At 41.1% G+C, this 8,267-nt stretch overlaps 1 protein-coding gene across 6 annotated transcripts in view; it reads right to left on the bottom strand.

Annotated features, from left to right (window-relative positions):
- Zbtb1 (zinc finger and BTB domain containing 1) overlaps positions 1-8,267 on the bottom strand; it is a 34,369-nt gene that overhangs the window by 15,493 nt on the left and 10,609 nt on the right. For 3 of the 6 annotated variants that reach the window (XM_013015795.1, XM_013015770.1, XM_013015761.1), the window contains exon 2: positions 383-440. The exons of 2 other annotated variants lie outside the window; for them this stretch is intronic. The gene's annotated coding sequence lies outside the window, so the exon portion shown is untranslated. Of the gene's footprint in view, positions 1-382; positions 441-813; positions 831-8,267 lie in introns of those variants that run through there. One more of the 6 variants, XM_013015778.1, reaches the window with a different exon arrangement.

An 8,267-nucleotide genomic window follows, 5' to 3' on the forward strand; every position in this document is an offset into this window, starting at 1 on the left:
CTCTTCAGCTCAAGGTGAGCGCTCTACCACTTGAGCTACAGCGCCACTTCCGGTTTTCTGGTGGTTTATTGGAGATGAGTCTCATGGTCTCTCCTGCCCGGGGTGGCTTTGAACCACAATCCTCAGATCTCAGCCTCCTGAGTAGCTAGGATTACAGGCATGAGCCACCAGTGCCCAGCTGAGGATCCAGGTTTGAAGCCAGACAGGCAGACAAATATGAGACTTTTATCTACAGTTAACCAGGAAAAAAGTCAGAAGTGGAGGTATGGGTCAAGTGATTAAGCACCAAGCCTTGATTGAGCTCAAGGTTCTTAGTTCAAGCTCCCCCCAGCAACCCTCTCCAAAAAAAGAAAGAAAAGAAAAAGGAAACGAAAAGACTTACTTTCTAGTTATGAGTTGTTCAAAGCTGAAACAAACTTGGAGGATTCTGAATGATCACACTAAAGCCAAGAAGGAAATGTTATTAAGAACAGTATAGTACACAGCCCAGTGCAAAGAGCACAGGCCTCATTTACACCCAACATACCTGGGTTCAAATCTAATTATGCAACTGGAGTATCCTCACTGACCCCAAGTTTCAAGGTGAGAATACGACCTCAAATAACATCAAACATAGTATTTCACAGATGAGTAAAATGTAATGCTTATCACATAACAGTTAAACAAAAATACATAGAATGCCAACTATATAGGCACATCTGAAGCTATATTCACTACTCAAATTAGTAAAAACAGAATACTAAACAAACATTTTTATTGGCTGTCCTGGGATTTGAACTTGGGGGATACACACTTGCTAAGCAGGTGGCATACCTAATTTTTGGCTTGAGTTATTTTTCCAGATAGGGTTTCTTGCTTATGGTGAACTTCCTATGATTACCTGTGCACATTTGAAGCCTTATTGGTTTGGGAATCTCATATTTTGCCTGGGTTGGCCTTGAACCATGATCCTTCTGTTCTCTACACAGAGAACAGAAGCTGGGATTACAACATGAGCCACAGCATCCAGCCTCAACAAATATTTATTATTAAGCACTGTTTAAACTACTGAGAATCAGCAGTAGCATGGGCATAATCTCCAGGATACCATGAATACTTTTTTCCAGACTAGTGATTTCATTCAACATGCACATAAGTGCCCACCCTACCAAAGACAGAATCATGCTGTAAAGAACACAGTCTATGTCCCATGGAGCTGGATATGAATCCTCCAGATGTCTACCAGTATTTCTGTCTTCCCACCATAGCATAGGAGAGCTAGACTTCATTTTAAAGGTTAACCTATAACTTCTAGACAATGTCATTATGCTACTGTATCGTTTCACCCAGGAGGCATGGAAAAATAAGCATCTAAATTCTTGAGAGATTTTAAAAGCTGATCTCTTGAAGAGAATTTTTATAATTCATTTACTTTTATTAAGTAATTTCAAACTTCAAGTTTGCTTTCTCAATTTCTTGACATCCTTAATAAAACTACAAAAAAAAAAACCTCTTAAAAACTTATTAAACACGTAATGGTGGCTCATGCCTATTATCCTAGCTACTCAAGAGGCTGAGTTCTGAGAATCATGGTTAGAAACTAGCCCCCTGGCAGAAAAGTCCCCATGAAACTCATCTCCACTTAACCACTCAAAAACCTGAAGTGGTGCTACTGCTCAAGTGGTAGAGAACTAGACTTGAACACAAAGAGGCTCAGGGACGGCATCCCAGCCCTGAGTTCAAGCCCTGCAACTGTGAAAAAAAAAAAAAAGTTGGAAAAACTTTTATCTGCTTATCTCAAAGTCAAAGCCAAGCACACCCAACAGATGAAGTAATTTATTAGTAATAAGACTTTTAGAGCTTAGATCTTAATCCAACATTCTTAATTTCATAAAAACAAAGACATAGGACAGTATAATCAATATATCAGAATGGTTAGATGTGGTAAAGTAGGTACTAGGACTACAGAAGAGACTTATGTCCACCTACATGGTACTAACAACCACTTCTCTCATAAGGTGAGGTGGGTGTTCTCAAAGAAAACTCAAGTACTAGGTGTGGGTTCTTAATTCAGTGGTCACTGGCCAGGTGCTGCTATCTATCCCAACTGAACACTACGGATGTGGTTTCATCCGTACATATCCATGTAAACTTACTGAATAGTCATGTTCCCAAAACATACTGAGTAAGCCATTTCAGAAAATTTCTACCCATAGTAAGATTTCAGAAATAATTTCCTCTATGGCTAAATCTCTTAAGTTGGAAATAACACTATCTGGGAAAAATGACAAGGTCTATAAGGATGTAACGTGAATAAGTAACAAAATTTTCACGAGACTCCAGAGAAATAAATAATCATTGCAAATTGTGTGAGACTTGCATTATATTTCAGGCTCAAGGTAATTTGTATAGTCTGGAGGAGAGCTAGCAGAGAACTCCCAATTTAGTACCCCCTTCTGCACCATTTATAGTTACCATCAGAACCTCAAAGAGGATTCAAGTGTAGGGTGAGCACAATAACATGAAAATCTGAACTACTCTAAAACCCTAAAGCACTATTTTTTTTAAAAAAAATTATGAGGAGCTGAGTAGCTGGGATTACAAACTGAGTATACTGAGAATTTGGACTGTCAAAAGGGAGATCTAGCCAGGAACTAGTGGCTCACATCTGTAATCCTAGCCACTTAGGAAGCTTATATCTGAGGATCACAGTTTGAAGCCAGTCCAGGCAGGAAAGTAAGACTCTTATCTCCCATTAAGAAAAAAAAATCCCAAACGTTTTTAATGCCAGCGTGTCATTTTAAAAGTTTAGAATTTTGAGCTGGGTGCCAGTGGCTCACACCTGTAATCTTATCTACTCAGGATGCTGAGATCTGAGAATTGCAGTTCAAAGTCAGTCTGGGCAAAAAAGTCTAAGAGGGGCTGGGAAGTTGGCTCAATGGTAGAGCGCTTGCCTTGCATGCCTGAAGTCCTGGGTTCAATTCCTCAGCACCACATAAGCAAAAAGAAAAAAGCCGGAAGTGGTGCTGTGGCTCAAGTGGTAGAGTGCTAGTCTTGAGCTGAAGAGCTGAGGGACAGCACCCAGGCCCAGAGTTCAGGCCCTACAACTGGACCCAAAAAAACAAAAGTCTGAGACTCTTTTTTTTTTAATTTAATTTTATTTTATTTGTGAACATACTGTACAGAGGGGTTACAATTACATGGGCAGGATAATGCGTACATTTCTTACCAAGCATTGCATCCTCCTCCTTTGTTTACCCTTCACATCCCTTCCCAGCCTCCCCCCTCCCCCCCAATCCCAATCCTAAGAGACTCTTAATCTCTAATTAAAAAGCTGGAAGCAGAGCTATGTCTCAAGTGGTAGAGCACTTATGCTAACTTATGTTGGATGAAGCTCAGTAAAAGTTTGGAAGAAAACAATGAATTATATACCAGAACAGAACAGGTTTGTGGTGAGATGTTGGTAAATAAATAGGGTTAGAGGGGCTGGGAAGGTGGCTCAGTGGTAGAGAGCTTGCCTTGCATGCATGAGGCCCTGGGTTCGATTCCTCAGCACCACATAAGCAAAAAAGGAAAAAACCGGAAGTGGCACTGTGGCTCAAGTGGTAGAGCGCTAGCCTTGAGTTGAAGAGTTGAGGAACAGCGCCCAGGCCCAGAGTTCAGGCCCCACGAATGGACCAATACATATGTACGTACGTACATACGTACATACATACATACATAAGGTTAGAGAACAGAAAGCAACGAGAAAGACATTTCAGGTATCTGTACAGATATGTAGGTAATAGGGGACTATGCAACAGGTTGGCTAGAAAATAATGGAAAGGGCTAACACTGATCAAGATGCACTGTACTCAGACTGATATTAAAGTGAAGCCCCTTTGTACAAACTAAAATAATAAAAATAGATAAAAGATTTTTAAAAGGAAAGAAAATGTAGATTTTGCTTTACTAGGATAAATAACAACTATAATACATTAGCTAGGACTTGTATATCATGCATTATTCTAGGGACAATATATATAAAATACATGTACAAGCCGGGTGCCAGTGGCTCATGTCTGAAATCCTAACTACTCAGAAGGCTGAGATCTGAGGATCGCAGTTCAAAGCCAGCCCAGGCAAAAAAGTCTGTGAGACTCTTATCTCCAATAAACCACTAGAAAAAACAGAAAATGGCACTGTGGCTCAAGTGGTAGAGAACTCGCCTTGAGCTGAAAAGTGCAAGCACAGCACCAAAGCCCCACGACCTACAAAATAAATAAATAAAATACATGTACATATACATCTGTAATTGTTCATATATGTATACATGTATCTCTACTTATCATGTTATCATTTAATCAACCCTTAAAATAAACTCTACAAAGTGTATACTATCCTAAGATCTTTTTTTTTTTTTTTTGCCAGTGCCAGAACTTGAACCTAAGGCTTCACTTTCTCAGCCTGCTTGCCTACCTATCACTCTACCTCTTGAACCACTGATTTTGCTGATTACTTTTGGAAATAGGAGTCTTGTGGATTTTTCTTCCCAATTAGATTTGAACCACAATACTCTGGATCTCAGCCTCCTGAGTAGTTGGGATTAGATGTACGCCACCACACCTGGCTATAAGACCCATTTTGCAGACTGAAAAGCAGAGTTTGGTTTAGATATGGTTTAAGTGCATTCTCTAAGTTTAATATGTCAGAAACTTCATCCTCAGCATGGCAATTTTAAGAGGTGTTGGAACATATCTGCCATAAGGTAACACAACCAGGGAAGCCCTCAGTAAGGCCAGAACCATGCTGCTTGGGCTTTCAACCACCAAAATTATGATATACATTGCTTTTCTTTGTAAGTTACTCATCCTTAGGTATCTTATTGTAGAAATGAAAAACTGACCAAAACAGAGGTATACAGTGTTAAATGTACGCCCCAAAGAGGAATTCTTGGGATCAGAATACAAGCAGCATTTCTCAAGCTTTCACCACCTATAAAGGTATCACATCAGCAAAATTTTTTTCCTTGAATACCATTTGTCAGAGTATACACCAATATCTAAAACTAAATTCTCCAGAGGTTTTTTCCTTGAAGTTTCTTTTTTTGGGGGGGTCCGGTCATGGGCCTGAACTCTGGGCTTAGGCGCTGTCCCTCAGGCTCTTCAGCTTAAGGCTAGTGCTCTACCACTTGAGCCACAGCACCACTTCCGGCTGTTTTCCTTTTTGCTTATTTGGTGCTGGGGAATCAAACCCAGGGCCTCATGCATACAAGGCAAGTCCTCTACCATTGAGCCACCTTCCCAGTCCTCTCCTTGAAATTTCTGAGAATGACCAGTTGTATAGACTCCTGAAGATAAAAGATATTATTGTACGCTACTTAAGTGACATTCAATAAAATGTAGAAAATTTTATTCACTACTTCAACCTAGCATTCAGGCTAGTTATTAGATTTCAGATTCAGTACTTAGTACAGGAAGTCCTGAAATTATAATTATGTTCCAAAGCTTATTTTTAAGTTATTTGGAACCTGAAACACATATTGCCATAGAAACAATCCTGTAAATGGTGGCTCAGTTTCATGCTCCTACCCTAAATCTGTTAAAACATACTATAGCTATGTGTTAATCCTGACAATGCTATATTATGACTTGTGTTGTTAGTACTGACAAGACTCCAAGGAGCAATAGTGTACAGTACTGCCTACTATACTGAGCCTTCAAGGACAGGGGGACAGGGATGAGGCTTAATAGCCTTAGTGTTCCTTGTGCCTAGCACATTCTTCCTACACAGTTGGCACTTAGTACAAGTTTGTTAAATGAAAGAATTAAAAGCCATTATAGGAAACACGCACTGCTAGATATAAATACCAGTTCTACCACTTATCAGCAAACTTTTTTCTTTAATCTTTTTTTGGGGGGAACCAGACCTGGGCTTGGATTCAGGGCCCGGGCACTGTCCCTGAGCTGCTTTTGCTCAAGGCTAGCACTCTACCACTTGAGCCACAGCACCACTCCTGGCTTTTTCTGTTTATGCAGTACTGAAGAATCAAACCCAGGGCTTCATGCATGCTAGGCAAGCTCTACCACTACACATTCCCAGCCCTACTTTTTTTTTGGGGGGGGGTCCGGTCATGGGGTCTGAACTCTGGGCCTGCGCGCTGTCCCTCAGCTCTTCAGCTCAAGGCTAGCACTCTACCACTTGAGCCACAGAGCCACTTCTGGCTTTTTCTGTTTATGTGGTGCTAAGGAATCGAACCCAGGGCTTCAGGCATGCAAGGCAAGCGCTCTACCACTGAGCCACCTTCCCAGTCCCCCAGCCCTACTTTTTTAGGCTGAGGGACAGCGCCCAGGCCCAGAGTTCAGGCCCCATGACCGGACCCCCCCCCCCCGAAAAAAAAGGATTCTTTCATAAATTAAGACTTTTTTTTGTCTTTTCAAGTACTATAATATTTTTAAAAATATTGTCCTTGTGACATGATTTATATAACTATATGAAATGACCAGGTTCAGTCCACTGTTGTTGTATGTGTATGCACGCACACTAGTAGTAGGGCTTGAACTAAGAGCCTGAGGCTGTCCCTTAGTGTTTTTGCTACAATTTGAACCACATCATCAGTTCTGGTGTTTTGTAAACCAGACAGCAAACTGAGGCTCTTGAATGTTCAGTGACATGCTTGAAGTCACATCTAATTTTAATGGCTGTCAAGTAAGACCTTGTCTTTTTTTTTGGTCAGTCGTGGGCCTGGGCTGTCCCGCCGCTCTTCAGTTCAAGGCTAGCACTCTACCACTTGAGCCACAGTGCCACTTCCGGCTTTTTCTGTTTATGTGGCGCTGAGGAATTGAACCCAGGGCCTCATGCATGTGAGACAAGCACTCTACCACTGAGCCACCTTCCCAGCCCCAAGTCTTTGTCTTTCTAATGCTGGCCTAGGGCTCTCCAGCTCCAGGGTAAATGCAGCTCCTCTGTATAGTACAATTTGTTTCTGTTCTCTGTATCAGGCTTTTTTGCTGGACATGCAGAAGCTGCTCCAACTTGCAAGAACTGTTTGCTACCACATGAAAGGTCCTCAAACTTGTCATGCTTTTGAGACTCTGGTTCATTGATATTTTTGTCTCTTTGTCAAGCTGACAAATTACTTCTAAAAGGTGTACTAATCTGCTGCTCACATTTCAATATGTTATGGACTGTGGAACCAGACAAAACTCATTGAAGGTAAATCTACATGTTTTAATTTTCTGTGAGGACTCAGGGGAGAACTCTATGAGGAAGACTTAAGATTTTAATTCCTGTACTTCATTAGCAGGAAATCAAATTGCCCTCTTTTGCTTCGTGTCAGGGCAATGGATAGCTAAAGTTGCCTAACAGATAACTTATGAATAAGTAAGATGGCTCTTTAGTTAGCCTGAATTATAATCTAGGAAGTGAATTTATCCACACAAAAAACAGAGGGAAGAATCTTGGAATAATCTTTCCCTCAAAATTAGTATTTTCAGCCATACATTCTAAAGAGAAGTAGAATAGTGTCTTCAACCACCAGAGGGCACTCTGTAAACAGCTTAGGCCTCTCAGCTAAAAGCGGGTTCACCAGGAAGTGACTTTTCGCACGTGGCATTTGTATTTTTAGGGTTCATTCTGTAGTACTATCTATTTCAAAGTATCCCTTTCTCATTTTGTGTACCCAGACTGGGGCCCACAGAAAACCACTTCGCTCTCTACATCCTGTCTCAGCAAATACCCAGGCTGGTTGGGACTTAACCTCATAACTATTAAGTCCTGACAATTTTCCCACTCAGTATTTCCCAAACTTGCTCTTTATTCTGTCCTCTCCTACCTATCCAACTCCCATAAAATCTCAAATCAGTCCTGTAACTCAGGACTGATACCAATCTACCACTCATTGTCTGGCGACTGATAAAGAACAAAAAAGTAGACCTGGCACCAGTGGCTCACATCAGTAGGCCGAGATCTGAGGATTATGTAAAGCCAGGCCCAGCAGTACAGTCCATGAGACTCTTATCTCCAATTCACTACCACCACCACCCTGCCCACACACACAAAAAAACTGCAAATGGAACTGTGGCTCAAGTAGTAGAGTGCTAGTCATGAGCAAAAAACTCAGAGACAGCCTAGTACCCAGGCCCTGAAAGTTGAAGACCTAAGACTGGCATGCACACACACAAACAAATTAGGCCAAGTCAGTTCCCCTGCTACAATTCCCTTTGCATATAACTCTTCAAGCTAAAGTATAAGCTCCTTAGTCTAGACATAGATAAGCAGTGCCCACCCATCTATTTTTTTTTTTTTTT

The sequence above is a fragment of the Dipodomys ordii genome, unplaced genomic scaffold, assembly GCF_000151885.1.
Source record: "Dipodomys ordii isolate 6190 unplaced genomic scaffold, Dord_2.0 Scaffold2, whole genome shotgun sequence".
NCBI classification, from domain to species: Eukaryota; Metazoa; Chordata; class Mammalia; order Rodentia; family Heteromyidae; genus Dipodomys; species Dipodomys ordii.